Consider the following 17,370-nt stretch of genomic DNA (forward strand, 5'->3'; position numbering starts at 1 on the left):
CGTCCTCACTGGAGAACGAGAAGTGTTCAGCTTGGATTCACGCTGGGTTTTAACTCTGAGTGGGAAAATTGAACAAAACATAAATAAACGGCCAAAGCAAATTGTCAAAGGAGAATAATCCACTTATCTGGAGTGAGTCCATGTTATTTTCCAGTTCACCGACACGTGTTCTTTGGTTTACATGTGTTACAACAACCAACTCTTTATGAATAGTTCAGCCGAGGGTCCATGGTACATCTCTTATAGTGTTTAAATCCCACAACACAGTTTCTGTGTCTTTTATCATAATGACTCAAACTATACACTGTAAATAAAGATGGACGAGAGGGTAGCTCCAGAAAGTGAAGCTTTTTGAATTTGTATATGAGTTGTGTGACATTTTGGGGTATATTTTATGTTGGTTAATCTTAATTCCTTTACTTGTTTCTTACGTGGTTTGTCTCGAGGGAGCTGCATCTTTCAGCTTCCTCATGGATATTGATTTTTAAAAATGAGACATGTTTAGAGGCATTGATTTGGTTCAACTTGATTGATCTCATGACGTGTGTCAGGGTTTGGATTGTTGTTTTCTGTCTCCAGGTTTCCACAGCTCAGTGACAGACATGAAGCTTTATTCTTTCCCATCACTGCTCTTATATCGAAAGTGAATTCATTAAAATTACATTTATTTTTAAGCACATGTAGTAAACCCCAGTTTGAGAGCCCTCAGTTTTTGTGCTGCTGGATGATTATCAGCTCATGTGATCAACTCTTTCATTATGAATCTCATTAAAGAGGAAAAAGCTGTTTTCCAATGTATCACCTCCTACACATAGTGTTATTTTTACGCTTGTGAGCTGAATTTGGTCGTTTTCCCTGATCTGCACTCTGTGACAAACCTGATGCATGAATATATATTTCCTCCTCCTGCAGAGATTCACCGTCTCCTGCTGAACTGTGTTTTTGTGGAATTGGTGGTTCAATGATTTTCTCTGTCAGACCAACACTGTGTTATAATAGATGGTTTTTATCTTAGTGCTGCAGTTATACTTGTGTAAGCTAGAGAACATATGGCTGCATTAAACATTCATCATCAATTAATGTCAGTTTGTTATTCAAGCTGAGAAGAGGAGGAGGTTAGAGCAGGAAGGAGGAAGCCAAGCTGAGTTTGACCTTCACACAAAGGGTTATATACAGTGTGTGTATATTCAGTATATATACATACAGTATCTATAATATATGACAAGAAGCCTGGAACACTGCAGGGTATTCATTTTTAAGTTTGGAGTTTGCAGTGAAAAGAAAAGTGTCAAATGTCATTCGATTGATATTTCAGTGGTTTTAAAAATCACTGCGAATAAAACTATGTGAAGTCAACTGTGTGATATACAATACTGTGAATCTGGGATCTGTTTTATTTTGATGATTCCTTCAAAAAGTTTGCTGCTTCTCCACACTTTTAACTATAAGACTGTACAACTCATCTACCTCTGTCAGAGCCACCATCACAGAACTGGACTAAACACACCTGTCTCCTTGCACTGTGTACCCTGTACAACACTCCGCTCCATATACTGGAACACTTACTTCACATCACATGTGATATGTGTTAATATAAACCATATTGATACTATATTTCATTTTATACAATAATACTGTCTTTTGCACACTTGTCTATATATTCTTACACTCATAGTATATCATATTATCTATTGTATCGTCAAATACTTATATTTATACCCGTACTATATATCATATATTATATCATACTCTTTGTATATTCTTTGTATATATAAGACTATATACACATATCTATACATGTGTGCATGTTATTATTATTATTATTATTATTATATTTACTATTATTATTATTTTTACTGTTGCTGCCATTATTACTATATACTGCTATTATATTGGTATAATTACTATCATATATAAATATATTTTATGTTATATTATGTACTATTTTTATACACTGTCTAACAATATCATTACCATCATATCATCAGTACTATTACCATCATCTGCCACTGCACCTTATCTACCTATTTATCTTGTGTTTCCGTTTTTATTCTTTCTACCTCAATATTTTTTATTTTTTTTTATTGTATTGTATTTTATTGTATTCAAATGTACTGGCTGCTATGATAACTTAATTTCCCTTCGGGGATGAATAAAGTAATCTATCTATCTATCTATCTATCTTTCACATTAAGATTTTCAGAAATACAACTAATGAAAGTTCCGACCTATTAATTATTCCTCAGAAACCAGATCGAACCACAATCCTCCACAATCTCCTCTCTGAGTTTCCCTCCACATGGGCCAGTGCACATGCTCATTAGAGTCTGTCCCTGACACCAGCAGCTCATCCCATTATCTTAACTGGGAGCACGTTTAAAAACAGGGGAGGAAGAGCAAACTGGGAGAACCGAGCCTTTAAAGCACAAACAGAACCAGTGATGCTCCTCCTCTAACAGAACGTAACGGCAGTTTGTTTCTGATCTGGTTGGAAAAGTCGACTCCTGGTTGTTTTCTGATTGTTGTGTTGCACTGTGTTTGTGTGTCATGAGCCACGTGGTCCACCTCACACAATAACAGGACTCTTCTGGTTCCTGGTAAACATGCAATGCCCTCATACGGTGTAATCCAGATGTGGACCTAAAGTCATGGATTGTGAATATGGCCTAGAATCTGTACCAAATCCATTTCCCTGTGTGGGGGAGAAGCTGCATCGACAGCCAGGACTTTGAAATCCACAGTGAGTGATTTCAAACCTGCAGAGATGACAGTGGGACAAATCGAGTGAGACAATAAGAAATCCTGATGAATGCAGTGCGTGTTTTAAGCCTCTTACTTCAGTGATTATGAGCAAACACACTCAAGTATTAGATGGATAATCCCAAAATCAAATTAGAGGTCATTTCCATCTCTTGTAATGAATGAGCTCTGATTTAAGAACTAGTTTTTATTTGATCATCGGAAGCTCTTTAAAGATCCTGTGGAGAGGATCAAAAGTTCCCCCGACTTCTGCAGACCAATGTGTTCAGAGGGGAATTACCCAGTACTGTGATATTAGCAGGGGGGGGGGGGGTCTCACAGGTGCTGTGAGAGGAACCTGTCATGTCTCTGATGGCTGCAGCGGTTTGAGACGTGAGGCGGCATCAGGCCTAGTGGCAGACGGTGAACTCTGTGATAAAACAGGGTAATTCCACTTCACAATAATCACGGGGGTCCTATCAAGTCGATAACTGCAGTTATAGCAAATGTCTCTCGGCACAGACCTGGCAATTTTCTCTGCTGCCGCCGCCGGAAACCCATTCTGCTGGAGGAACGGGGGAGTTGGCGGGTGCCTAAAGTGAAATTTCCCAGGGGGACAGCGACATATTGTGAAAATCACTCGTGTGGGAACGTTTCCAAGTGATTGTCACTCACGGGAGGTTGAGTTTGGTAACAATGTCGTGTGCACTCACAGGAACAAATGCGCTGGGAAGTCGAGAGGGGCACACGTGTCAGCTGAAACCACCGGTTCCACTCAGGCTGGAGGTTTTATCCGTCCATGGAACTGATGCTTAGTTTAATGCTGGAATTACACAGAAATTAACAGAGTAGATGATTTTCATACTTGGGTTTATTCACGTTCTCGTCTCGGCCAAGAACTATTTGTTTCTGCTTTATTTTTTACTCCTTTTTCAACAGTAGACATTTGGAGGATTCTGCTCATCAGAAATATGTGTGACAAACAAGGAACTAGGTCGACATCGTTAGAGGCGAAGGATCGATGACCAGTGACGCTCCACAGGAGGAGAGGATCCTCCTAAAGGTCCTGACGGAGGCGGATTCAATCCTGTGAAATGTCAGAGAATACTTGTCCTCCATCTTTGTGTTGAATGCTGCACTCGAACGGATCAGAAAGACGGACGCCTTCTGACCCGTGAGGACAAATATCTACATTTGTCTTTTGTCTCCAAAGAAAGAAACTCACTCGTTCTCACCCTGTGATCTTTAATCTGCTATAAACTAAAGAAGAAATGCAATAAATGGTTGTGTAGCAGACAAAGTGAATCAGGGTCTTCAGACTCATCACTGGTCAAGATGGTGTTGGGGACCGCAGTGTGCAGATTTACACTCTGCGGTAGAGAGAGAGATTTGCTTTGTGGTTGAGAAGAACCACCAGTGACTGATCAGAGGAGACGGGAGACTCCAGTTTGAGAGGTTTCCCAGTTGCAGCAGACCAGTGGAACCCAACACCGACAAACAGGACAACATAACAACGTTTGCAGCCTGACAACATCCTGCTGTGTCAGAGAGAGGATCTGGACATGGGAGGAAACCTGAACAGAGACAACTCGATGGATTAACATGAAACTCGGAGGGGAGATGGATGAACTGGTCAGTGAGGAAGCCTTTAAGTTATGATGCGGATCCAGGAGTTGTTTTATCCTTTTGTTCAAAAGCTAAATGTTGCTTTTTGATATTTTCCCACTTTCTGAGGGAATAATTCATGGAGCTGAATGAGAAATATCTGACATGTTGGTGCAGCTTGAATCTGGTCCCTCGTCGTCTCAGATCCAGCAGCCGACGTGCAGAACCTCTTTTCTCATCTCTTCCGATGTGACGAATCCCCACCCTGACAGGCAGGGCTAATTTAAATGATAAGCATTTCTCTCCAGCTAAATTAATTTTGATATGTATCTGGCAGGCAGAGCCGAGCTATCACAGCCAGGCAGCTGGCCCCAGGCCCAGGTAGAGCTCTCATTATTCTCTAATTAAACTTTACACTATCTGTCTTGTTCAAATACTGTAAAGATGAAACAGAACAAGAAGTTCCACCAAGTTTGTGTTTAACGTTTAAACTTAAAATGCTGATGTCAGTCTGAATAAATCCCAAAAATGCCAGTTAACTTATTTTTAATCCTACTTTGGGATCATAGGAGATGTAAATCAGGGCATCGAACAGACGCTCAGAGAATGAAGTTGCAGTTTTAGTTTTTATTCTCTGAGCTTTATCGTTTTTAAGTTTTCAAGGACGCAGATCCTGAATCTGGACTCAGCTACAGAAATAATCAAAATCTAAATTGCTTGTTAACTCGTCAGTTGCTTTAAACCTGCTGGTGTCAGTGTTAATTGATTTAATTACGTCTGTTTGTTAAGGTCCAAGCAGCAGCTTGTTCATGTTCCTGTTCCTCTCTGAGTCTCTGTGGGGATCGTACGACTCCGTTCACAACACAAACACATTGATTTACAAGTGTGTGATGTTATAAAGGCAAAATAAAATAACAATCTGCAGCCAAAGTCTTTCACGTTATTTATGCAAAGAGTTTCTGTTGAGTCCGGGACCAGAGCTGAGGATACATCACGGTTCTGCTGCTGTCACATGATGCTGCTTCCTGCTCTCAGGGTGATGATGACTGGAGCTCTGCTGATGTGGAGGTAATGATGTCATTTGTTTGAATTATGATGGGAAACAAGATGAGGTGCTGTGCTCGCCGTCAGGTGACGGAGACGCCCCGGCACGTGTGTTTCATCTGTGGGTTTACCCAGTTTGATTCAGAGCACGGAGAGCGGCTGTAATTTACGACTGTTTTCCCCCCGAGAGTGCAGGAGAGACTTTGATTGGTCGGTTGGAAAATGAAAAAGGTGGAAATCAAAGTTGTGGGAGGATCTGTGCGCCTGTCACGACCCAGACTGAGTTATGGCTCCGGAGCTGCAGACGCACAACCTGGCGCTCGCTGCCTCCTCTGCCACCGCCGGGAGATTAGACATATTCATCACACAGAAAACAATTGGTCTTTCATTAACGACGTCATTACACTGATGCTATAATTCATTAAGCTTTGTGGAACAGCTCTGAAGCAACTGTTGATGGATGTGTGCTTCTTATCTGAAGCGGCTGAGGTTTCAAACTGCAGCCGAACCAAAGCTCTTTGTGTCAAAGTGAGATCGGAGCGGCCGTGGCTCTAGATTGAAAGTCCATTAAAGTGTTTGTGTTTGTTGTCGCCCATCAACTACACACTTTATTGCTCCTGGTAAAAGTACTTTGAAAACCAGCAACTGCGACAGGAGACAGACTCTGAGGGACTTTCACCACGATTTGACTCAAATATCTAACAGATTGGATGTTGAAAGTATTTTCATCTTTGTATTTTTCCAGAAGAGGCCATTAGAGGAAGTATTTACTGTTGACTGTAAATAAAGATGGATGACGTGTCTCCTCTTCTTCCACCACACACAAAAACAAAACCCCCAAAAAGTCCCTCTGCATCGATGCTGCCATCTTGTTCTTTCAATATCATTTGCAAACAGATTCTTCTGGGCAGTGATCACGGGTGTCCAGGTCCTCTCGACCAATCACGTTGAGTCAGTCCCGGCTGTCTCATCCTGTTTTCATATCAGCAAACAACAAATTAATACCAAACTTATCAGAAACATGAACACTTCACACATAAGTCTAATAAGAACGACCTTCAGGAAACATCTTTGAGAAATAATTATTTATCTATTGTTATTATTATTATTTTACTTTGCTTCATGTCCCATCTGCTAACATGGAGGAGGTGGGTTTATGACCAGCCACCAGGGGGATCCAGAGGTTTTTGGTTCACTTTTATGACTCGTCATTAGAAATCCAATATTCTTGATCATTTCCCAAAGTTTTCTGCTTCTTGTTGAAAACCCAAAGGTTGTTTGGTCTGAAAACGAAATCTTAAAGGTCACATGGAAGCACTTTCTCTTTGTGTCTGTCGTTCCCCTTGGAGCAGCAGCGGCCATCTGGCTACCGAACCATTCCACCGGCTATTGTCTGGACGTGAACCATGACTCAGCAGGAAGGGTGCAGGCGGAGGTCAGCTGAGCTCCGGGCAAGGTCACCTGCAGGACCGCATGAGCTCGACTCCTCGACCAGGGCGCACACACTCACACACAGACAGACACACTCACACACAGACAGACACACTCACACACAGACAGACACACACACATACATAACACACTCACACACACAGACAAACACAGATGGTCAAACGGTCCCTGAAGCTTCTGTCGATCCATCTGTGGATTATTCTTATCATTTCAGAAAAGGTGATGACATTGATTTTCCGGGGTTTGGCTGAGAGTGTCTGACTGATGCTTATCTCTGGACTCAGCTCATCACCTGTCGGTCAAATCCAAACCAACTCACGAATCAGAGATCCAGTATTTATCGATGAACCTGATGCACATTTGTTTTTAAATGGTCCAAACTTAGTTTCTTTGTATAAAGCATAAGAACTTTGATGGTATAAATATATATATAATAGAATATCTCTGTGAAGAGAAGGAGCTTTGAAAACAACATCTGTCAAAACAAAGATTAAAGCAAAGAGCAAGTCATTAGAAGCTAATTATGATATAATATAATAACTATACTCTGAGGGCCTGTGTGTTGATAATCGTTTGGAATCTGAGGATTCACTCTCAGGAGAAGTGAGTTTACACAAACTCGTGCCACATGAAGTCACTTCTGAGAATTTGGATTATCTCTTAACCGTGATCCTCTTTACGGCGACAGGAGAAGCAGATTCATGGTCATGTGACAGTCGAGTGTTAATACTCCACAAGGTGCTGTGAAAACACTATGTGAATAAAAAGTGAATAAACAATGAGCTTTTTTTACAAACTATTTATGAACTTTAAATATTTTTACTAAACTGTAAAACAACATAAACAAAAGTAATTGCATATTTCCTGTCAACACAATTACTGTGACTCATGATCACAGATTATATCCCATTAAAAAGCCCGAAGATTGTTACAACTCATATTTTGATGATCACATAATATTTATCACAGGATTGTAATAAACCAAATTGGCAATAACTGCAATATTTGTTATTATCTTAATAATAAAGTGAGTAAAACAGCTGAGTGAGTTGTAAATCAGGTGACCAGAGTCAGAGCTGTGATTATGAGAAACTGGTATTTCACTGCAGGACTTGAACAATGTCATCACACTTGTGATATGAAATCTTTGACAGGAACGTCCACTTCTCTCCAAACACACATATTTTTAATTATGTGATTTTGATTACCGTCCAATTTTCAGTTTGATCCAACGTCAATTGTATTCATGAGCATTCTGGACGATCTCTCAATACTTGTTGGGCTCCGGCTCAGATTCTCAGCCGATAAAGTGTCCGGCCCGACAGCCCAGACTTAGAGCCGCTGTCGGCTTTAGTGCAGAGATGAATTTGGTGCGGCAGAAAAGTATTGAACTGTGCGAAGCCGGTGTCACCGCCAGACGGTTGGTGCTAGTTAACCTGCCGTGATGAACTGCTTCAATACCATTTGTCCGGCAGCGGAGTGCGAAGCTCCACGAGAGCTCAGCTCCTGCAGGGAGAGATTCATAATAAAATCAAAGCTCCTCCAGACGGCACTAAATAGTGGAGAAGGTCAGATTTATTTCAAACATACATCACGATTACAGCATCCAGCGAGAGAGAGGAGCTCAGACAACCTGCAGCCTTTCTGCACCGAGAGGATTCTCACAAATTACTGAACATGTTTCACCGGGTTCCCGATAACTGAGAGATTTATGGACCAAAGAATTAATACTTGTTGTTCTAATGCTACAATATGAAGAAAACAATTAAATAATAGGTGTAATTATATAGCAAGGGGCTTAAGGCTTAAAGAGAAAACACTTGAATTTATACATATCAATAAACACTGAGCCCATACATTGATAAATGGATGTACATTAATAATATAGTTAAAAAACAAAGCGTTAAAATGTGGTTATTAGAAAAATATGGTGGAATTATCTGAATTAAGCAACTAGCAGCACTGCAATGATATTTAAAAACAATCAAATAATACTATTAAAGCTCACATAAATAAAGAAACTACTATTAGATTCATAAAAACATTAAAATGTAATATAATAGAGCAAATCTATTAAACACTATAAAACACTAAAACGTAATAAAACAAAATAATTGGATTGTAATTGTAGGTTAAGCTTGTGTTTATTGTACAAACTAAGGTTTAACAATTCAAAGAGATTACAAAAATGAGAATTAATTAACTGTTTGAGCAGTTTTAATACATTATATGTACATATATTATAGTTGTATTGCATGTTCACTTACATATAACTTTTTTCTGAAGCTCATTGTTTCACCGTCCCTTTTTCTTCCTGTAACGCGGTTAATAAAGTTAATTTGATCCTGAATCTGAAACCATCTTGAACATCAAGCTTTGTTTCACTGAACTTAAAAAATGAATCCGATGACAGAAGATGAGTTTTTTCTGTTGATTCTGTTTGAATGTGTGTTTCTGCCTCTGGACGTCTGAAGGTCTGATGATCTTCACTTCCTGCAGTCGAGCGTGACCTTGGACAGACGAGCTGTGAGTGGAGCTAAATGTCAAGTGAGTGGGAGACGACCACAGCTGGACGAGATCAGGTGACATTTACTGTACGAACACGAGCTCCAGTAGCTCGTCTGAGCAAAGTCCACTTTCTGGAGCAGTTTTAATTCAGCACACGTTTCACTTTTTATCCCTTTTTATCCATTATATTTAAATAAAATCCTCTTCAGTCCTCCTAAATGTTAATTTCTACTGAGTATGCTTTTATTACGACAACTAATCCATCAAAAGTTTTAAATCTGACAGTTCACATAACAATCAAATTTCACACATTTGTAGAAGTGACAAATTAAAATTGTCTTTCTTACGAGACAATTAATGATGAAAAGTCAGAGCATTGAAAGACTGATTTATGGATTGATTGATGTAAGTGACTCATATCGAAATTATAGCTGAAATTTTAAGAAATCCACTTTTGTGCACTGAAGACAGAATAAAACTTGATGGGAAAAACTTAAATGAGACACATGACACTCATCTGCATCTTAGTTTGTGTTAATAATTCTAAATGTTCAAGTTCTGTGATGTTCAGAAACACTTTCCTGAGACTGTCCATCGCTGCAGCTCCTCTTTTCAGCCATTGTCTCAAACACTGGGTTTCAGCTCCTGTCTCTTTAAGCTGCCCAGTCCGCTCTGATTGGCCGGCTGCTCCACCCTGTTGCGATTGGTCGACGTGAGCAGGAAGTGTCGTCCTCTACTGTGACTGAACCCGTCTTTGTTTGAGTGGACACGATGAACCCTCCCCCGTGTGGCGAGCAGAGATCTTCACGGTTTCTCTTTGAGCTGCTCTGAGATCTGTGGTTAAAGGAGACGTTTCTCCTCGTGGCCTCACGTCAGCCGAGCGGCGCTGCGACAGCTCACGGTTAATAAACCACGTTGAACCCAATCTCTGCACCTACACTGCAGAACAAGTACAGCACGACTTGTTCTGTTTGACCTCCCTCCTCAGTGTGATTGATTCCCCCCCCCCCGTAAGGCTTGTTACTCCAGACAGAGAGGATAGATACTCCACTTCCCCTCTCAGCGCACTGTGGGTCGAGGCCTCGAAGGCACCGCACAGCGTGTTCATGTATTGATATGTTTCCTCTGGTACTTTGGGTTCGTGACCCTGAACCATAACAGCCCGTTGTCACATGATGCACAAGTTTCCCTTTGTGAACGTGAACAGTTTAACCCGATAACTCATATTCACATCTACGACAGATCTAACACGCATCATTGAAAATCATGTGAACGAGATCACAGGCAGATCAAAGCATTTTAATCCCCCCCCCTAGTGGCTGGCTGCAGTATAGGACAGAAACCCTGCCTCCTCCATGTTAGAAGATGAGACATGGACCAAACTTTCTGTCATCTTACGTTGTTCTTATCACACTGACGTTTGCTTCTGATGAGTTATATGACGATACAAAAAGAGGATGAAACATTCTGATGACCTCGCTGCTGTGGCTCCACCCCCCGACCCCCCCCCCCCCCCCCAAAAAGAGTGACTCAGGATAACGTCATCGTTCGTATCCAAGATATTTCACCTTTATTTCTAGATAGTGGGAGGAGTCAGAGGCACGTTGTATATTTACGATCTCGACCGATGCTACGCTAACTGTTCCAGCTACTGAGTGCGTCAGACATAGCAAACAGTGTTTTTACAAATCTGACCTGAGAAACAATTTAACCTTTATCTGTGAAAAAGCTCATGAGCACGAAGAGACACATTTTTCATTTGTTTTTATTTTTCACTTTGTTTTCTGGGACCACAGATTAGTTTCAGGGGGAGAAGGTCAGTGATGAATGCTGATGTGATTTAAAGGGTTTCTGTTGTGCGATGAATCTCTCTGTGATGAATACTTAATTCACTACTCACCACTTTCAAAGTGCTGTTGTATCACAGTTCGGTTTCCTCTCGGACCGGGGCAGCAGGATTGATCGCACACTAATAACACAAGCTCATCGATCGCTGCAGCTTCTACAGCAGCTACACAAAGTCCTCAGGGGCTTCTACTGCTCATGGTGCTCATGGGTTTATGTGTAATTAAGAGTTTCACTCACACTGAATAATGTGAAACGAAACCGTCCATGTGAGACTTGTTTTTAGACATTGTTTTATTGGTTTGAATATGTTACGATTTCCCATGATGCTCCCTGGTCACGGAAACAACAACCTCTTCATCTACACAAATATTACTCATCACTTTTCTACTTGTACGTGTCACTACTACAGAGTTTTGGACAAACATCATCAATTATATTTTACGCCCAATGAGAGATGTTTCAATGGTTAATGTCTCCTGTCCTGCTCGTGTCCTGCAGTTTGTGTCCTCTGTCGATGTCCTCACAGATTGATGCAGAGAATGATTGACGCCTGGATTCAAGTGTCTTCAACCTGAGAACCATCACCTCCCGAGTCCGAAGGGAATGTTCCTCATGAAGAAGAACCTTCTCCAGCCATCAGCAGTCACATGAGTCGCGTCGCTAACACTCAGTAACAGTTCGACCTTTCAACCCTGTCTACAGCCCCCCCCCCCACCTCCCACATGACCAGTGTCCATGAATCGCCGTGCACTTGCTTGAACACACATTGTTTGATGCTGTCTTTAAACGAACAGAGTAACCATGTGGCAGCTGCCTGTGCTTTCCCCTCACACACACCTGTCCACCTGTCCACATACATTGGCCTTTTCAGTGTTGTTTAGTGCGTATATTGCAAAATGTCCCTTACGACAAAAGACACAACACAAATCCTCGAGGGTAAAATGCCCTCATGTGTGAATTTACCTCAACTTGTCTGTCTGCCTGCACACAATAACCTCACAGTGACAAATTAGGAGAATAAAAATGTTGGTGACTCCAGGGACGAATACACATTTCCCGGTTGACAATTTGTCATTTAATTAGCAAGCACACAATACCGGCAGGATAGGCACCCGCCTCGGCTGTGCCATTCATCATGAAAATATGCCACCAGTAATGTGCATCCATAATCATTCTCTGCAGAAGGAGAACAGGAAAACAATGAGCCCTCTCCCCTCTCCTCCCCCTCCTCACCCGAGGCGAGGTAAAGGTTGGCTCACTGTTGCCATTTAGAGGACATCTATTATGGAGACGTCAGCCCCCCCCCCCCCCACGAATCTCCAGCAGGCAGACACAAGTGAACTTTGTTGCAGCACTTCTCTCCACCTCTCCTGTCACACTCGGCCTTCGGATCTAATAAAGTCGAGCTGACGTGAAAAACAGCCTTTAATAACAGAAGTGACCTTTTAGCGGGGGAAGTGTGTGCATGTGTGTGGAGGGGCGGGGAGTTGTTGGGATCATGGGCTCAAGCGGCTGCTCCGTTTGCATGCACAACGCATGGCTCTGTGTTCGCAGGCGGTCTCGCTGTACGGAGGGAAACATAAATCTGAAAACACTTCCTCCTTCTCTCCCCCGGCCGCGCACCTGCACCAAGACGTTGTTTTCAGCAGCGACAAAAGGCTTCTCTGGAAAATGTTGGAAGTTAAATTGTAGTTCAGGAACGGAAGAGGCTAACGAGTCTGTTAATAACACAGATAATCAGCTTCTCACCAACTTGACATGTGTCCATCAATTCAGTGGCAGCGTTAAAAGACTCATTTAAATCTCAACGTTTTCAGTTTGCTCCTCGAGAAATTCACCTTCAGTCTATTGAAGCTTCAAACCTAAACCAGATCAAGACTTTATAATTTGTTTATTTGTTTATTTAGAAGGATGCCCATTAGCTCTACCCTAAGACAGAGCTACTTTTAGTGGGGTCCACATTTAAGACATACATACAGATATCAAACATTTTAAAACAAACATTAAATACCAATATCAAACATTTAAAGCATATGTTACATTATAAATATATGTTGCATTATATATATCAAAAGTTAATACATAAACATAGTGATCATATAATATTACAGATATCAAAAAATGAATTTAGTGGTTATGCAATATTCCCCTTGTCATGATATAAAACACTGATATATACAATTCCATAAAGCGAAAACTGCAAACCATGTAAGAGAATACTACTCCTTTATGTACAGTACCTCACCATCTAGTGTCACAAGTATGCCGTACCCAAGTGTTTCATAATAACTCTATTAACACAGAACCTCTCAAAAACATACACAGTAAAAACAAAGAAAAGAATATCATTAAAAGTCAAATACAGCAAATAATGAAGTAAAACATTTAAACTTCCGATATTTAAATGTGAAGGAAAGGTCACAAGTAAACAGTAACCCAGTTTTCCATTCGAAGACACATTTTGAAAGTTGCTAACAGAAGCTACAGATTAAAACCAAATCAGCGTATTCAATAGCAATGAGGGAATTCAATTCAAAAAGCTTCTCAACAGGCCTCCTCCTGGATTTATAGTCAGTTAAATATCTGGAAGAATCAAGAGCCAATCAGAGGTGAAGGCTGAATAAACACACCAGAGTAGTTTGTCTAGTATACGATCCTGTGTCATTAGGAACTCATCAAACTTTTTTCAGCTTCTCTGCTTCTCTTCAGTGACTCTTAACAACTGTTCTTGCAGTCCAGTCCTCGGAGCTGTGTGTGTGTGAGAGAGGGGGATTTTAGTAAGTGACTCATGGGTTCGGTATGGCGGGTTTCTAGGATCCAGACCAAATTTCTGTTTCACTGAAATAAAACCAGCTGGACTCTAACTTCCCCTCCACTGCTTTAATATTGTGCAATAAAAACTGCTCTTTTCTGATTAAATTCCAGAACCTGAATACTTGCATCTCATGAGTTCATACCACATCATGAAATGACGTTCTGTTGAAATTGTGAGGATAATGGTCAGATGCCATGAGTCAGGATAGACGCAGCTCATGATAAAGACAAAAACAGGGTGAAATCATCTGGTAACTTGGCTTTCCCAAAATTTTTAAATATATCTACCAGTCCCACTATCATCCCAATAACTACGTACAACCGTACATGGAACATAGTGTCACACATAGCTCAGCCATTTATGCAACAGTGTGTGTGTGTGTGTGTGTGTGTCTGCTCCCAGACTGCACAGTTAACCTCAGCCATGATCGCGACAATATCCCCCCTGTGCAGTGCTGAGTTTGGTGCAATTTGGACATTCGATATATTCAATGTTAATAAAAACTAACAAAAAAGTGACGATTGGAATTTTTTATTAACACTTCAAAGATGATGATCTCCATCCTAGTAAAAGAACAACATTCATTTTGTTGTAATGCTTCATATTGATCTGAATTACAGAGCTTGTTTTTTGAAGATAAGTCGGTTGCTGATCAGATCCTGCAAACATGCAATGTATAGAAAATAACAGCAGTTCCCTATATCATCAAAGCGATATAGGCCACAAACGTGAACAGAAATAAAGCAAATTCAGTTTGATTTGATGAATCAGTGAATTCATCTTAATTACTCGGTTGGATTAACATGTTTTTATATGATTTTCAGGTTTCATTTAACATTGCCTCTCCTCACAGAAAACAAGCAGCACAGAACAAGGTGTAGCAGGGCCTCACAGGACAAGAGTAAGAGCAGAGAGAAAAGGATTCTTGTTTGAACCATCTTCACGGCAGCAAGGTGATGAAGATTCTGAGGGCTGAGCCGGTGAAGAAGATGATTACAAGGCCTCCTCTGTGAGATCTGGCAGAACCAAACAGCGGATCCATCCTCCTTGTTCAAGAATCCAGCCCAGAAGATAATTTCTGAAAAATTCTACAGTCCAATTCTGGATCTGCTTCACTGACTGACGCAGATCCATCCATGGTGAAGTCAGATCCATCCATGACTCACGCAGATCCATATATGGCCGACGCTGATCCATCCATTTCTGACACTGAGCCATCCATGAGTGACGCAGATCCAGCCATGACTGATGCAGATCCAGCCATGACTGATGCAGATCCATCACGATTCCGCGTATCATCTCCCCAACAACAAAGAGAAATTTCAAAATCTTGTCCAAGCTGATGTCTTTCTTGAACATCTCCTTAAACACCTCCTGAAACGTCTCGTTGGCCACTTCAATTCTGCCCTGCTTGAAGATTTTTGCAATCCCATTTTTTTTAACTTGGATCGGCTCGTCATCCTTTACTTTCTCACCAGCTTTGCGGACCATTGCGAACAGCTTCTCCACAAGGTCTATCTCCTGCTCATTCTGTACTTGCACAGCATCGAGGGTGACGGGCATGCCTTCCTGTAAGGGTATGTCTTTCAGCTCCTCCTCAATTACCCTCTTGATCAGGGCCTCTGCTATCCTCTCTTCAGACACCTTGCCTCCACCAGCCATGGTTCAAAAGTAAAAGCTTTTTAACAAAGAAACTTCAAGAGAAACTTCTTCAGAGACTCTGCTTCTCTTCAGTGACGCTTAACAACTGTACTCAACGGTCCAGTGGGAGGAGCTATGTGTGTGTCTGTGTGTGTCTGTGGGAGATGTGGGTGTTAGTAAGAGAGTCATTGGTCAGATAAAGCTGGTTTTTGGGATCCAGATCAACTTTCTGTTTCCTGTGCAGCTGGCTGCTCGGGTTGAGTCATCTTTCTGTAGCTGATGACAGGAAGAAAGTGTTTCCTGTTCATCACATTGTATAAAAACTTTCCTTTTTAACTACTTGTTGTTGCACTCTGAAGCCGTGTTGCTGACTGAGTAACCCTCTGCAGAGCTAACAATCAAAACTCAAAGACAACTCCGGTCATCATGATATGATGTCATCAAGGACGTTGTTGTGGTTTAGTGTTTATTGTCGCCTCTTTATGAAAAGTGTTTTCAGTTTGATTATCACCTTGTGGTTCATGTCTGTCCCTGTGTTTGTGTTTGTCTTCTACTTGTTCCTGTGTTTCATGTTTCCCACTCCCTCTGTTCTGTTTCCTGTTTTATTTTGTAGTTTCTAGTCCTTGTATGTTATCTTTCTTCACTTCCTGTCTTGGTCCTGTTTCCCACCCTTGTGATTACCTGCACCAGTCCTCATGTGTTCCACCTGTGTTTAAATGCCCCCCCCCCCCGTGTTTATAAGTCTCTGTGCATCCCCTGGTCGGTTCATTGTCTTGTTGCCTCGTCTCCTGTGCTTGTCGTCCTCTGCTTCATGTCCGTCTCTTGTAACTTCCTGGTGTTTCCCCCTGTGTGCTCTTTGTTTGTTCAGTTTATTAACATTTGTGAGTCAGCCTTGACGTCAAACACAAAACCTGTTCTACTGCTGCAATGAATGTTTGATTATGAGTTGTCCGACTGAAACATATTAACAGGAAACCTTATGAAAAATGTGGGAGGAGCGCCTCTGTTCAACTTTATTATCAAACTCAAACTAAGACTCTGATGACATCACATCTTATGATAGTTGAAATGGTTCAGAGCTGAGTTAGGTGCAATTTGGACATCAATATAATCAATGTGAATAAAAAATTTACAGAAAAGTGACGATTGGAATTTTTTATTTCACACAAACACTTCAAAGATGATGATCTCCATCCAAGTAAAAGAACAACATTCATTTTGTTGTAAAGCTTCTTATTGATCTGAATTACAGAGCTTGTATTTGAAAGATTGTCGGTTGCTGATCAGATCCCTGAAGCAGCCAACATGCAATGTATAGAACATAACAGCAGTTCCCTAAATCATTAAAGTTATATAGGCCACAAACGTGAGCAGTAATAAAGCAAATTCAGTTTGATTTGATGAATCAGTGAATTCATCTTAATTACTCGGTGGGATTAACATGTTTTTATATGATTTTCAGGTTTCATTTAACATTGCCTCTCCTCACAGAAAACAAGCAGCACAGAACAAGGTGTAGCAGGGCCTCACAGGACAAGAGTAATAGCAGAGAGAAAAGGATTCTTGATTGAACCATCTTCACGGCAACAAGGTGCGGCTCAGAGTCAACAGCTGATGAAGATTCCGAGGGCTGTGCCGGTGAAGAAGATGATTACAAGGCCTCCTCTGTGATGAAGGCCTCCTCAGTGAGAGCTCATGACTGAACCGAACAGCAGATC

Source organism: Platichthys flesus, chromosome 15, assembly GCF_949316205.1.
Source record: "Platichthys flesus chromosome 15, fPlaFle2.1, whole genome shotgun sequence".
Taxonomy (NCBI): domain Eukaryota; kingdom Metazoa; phylum Chordata; class Actinopteri; order Pleuronectiformes; family Pleuronectidae; genus Platichthys; species Platichthys flesus.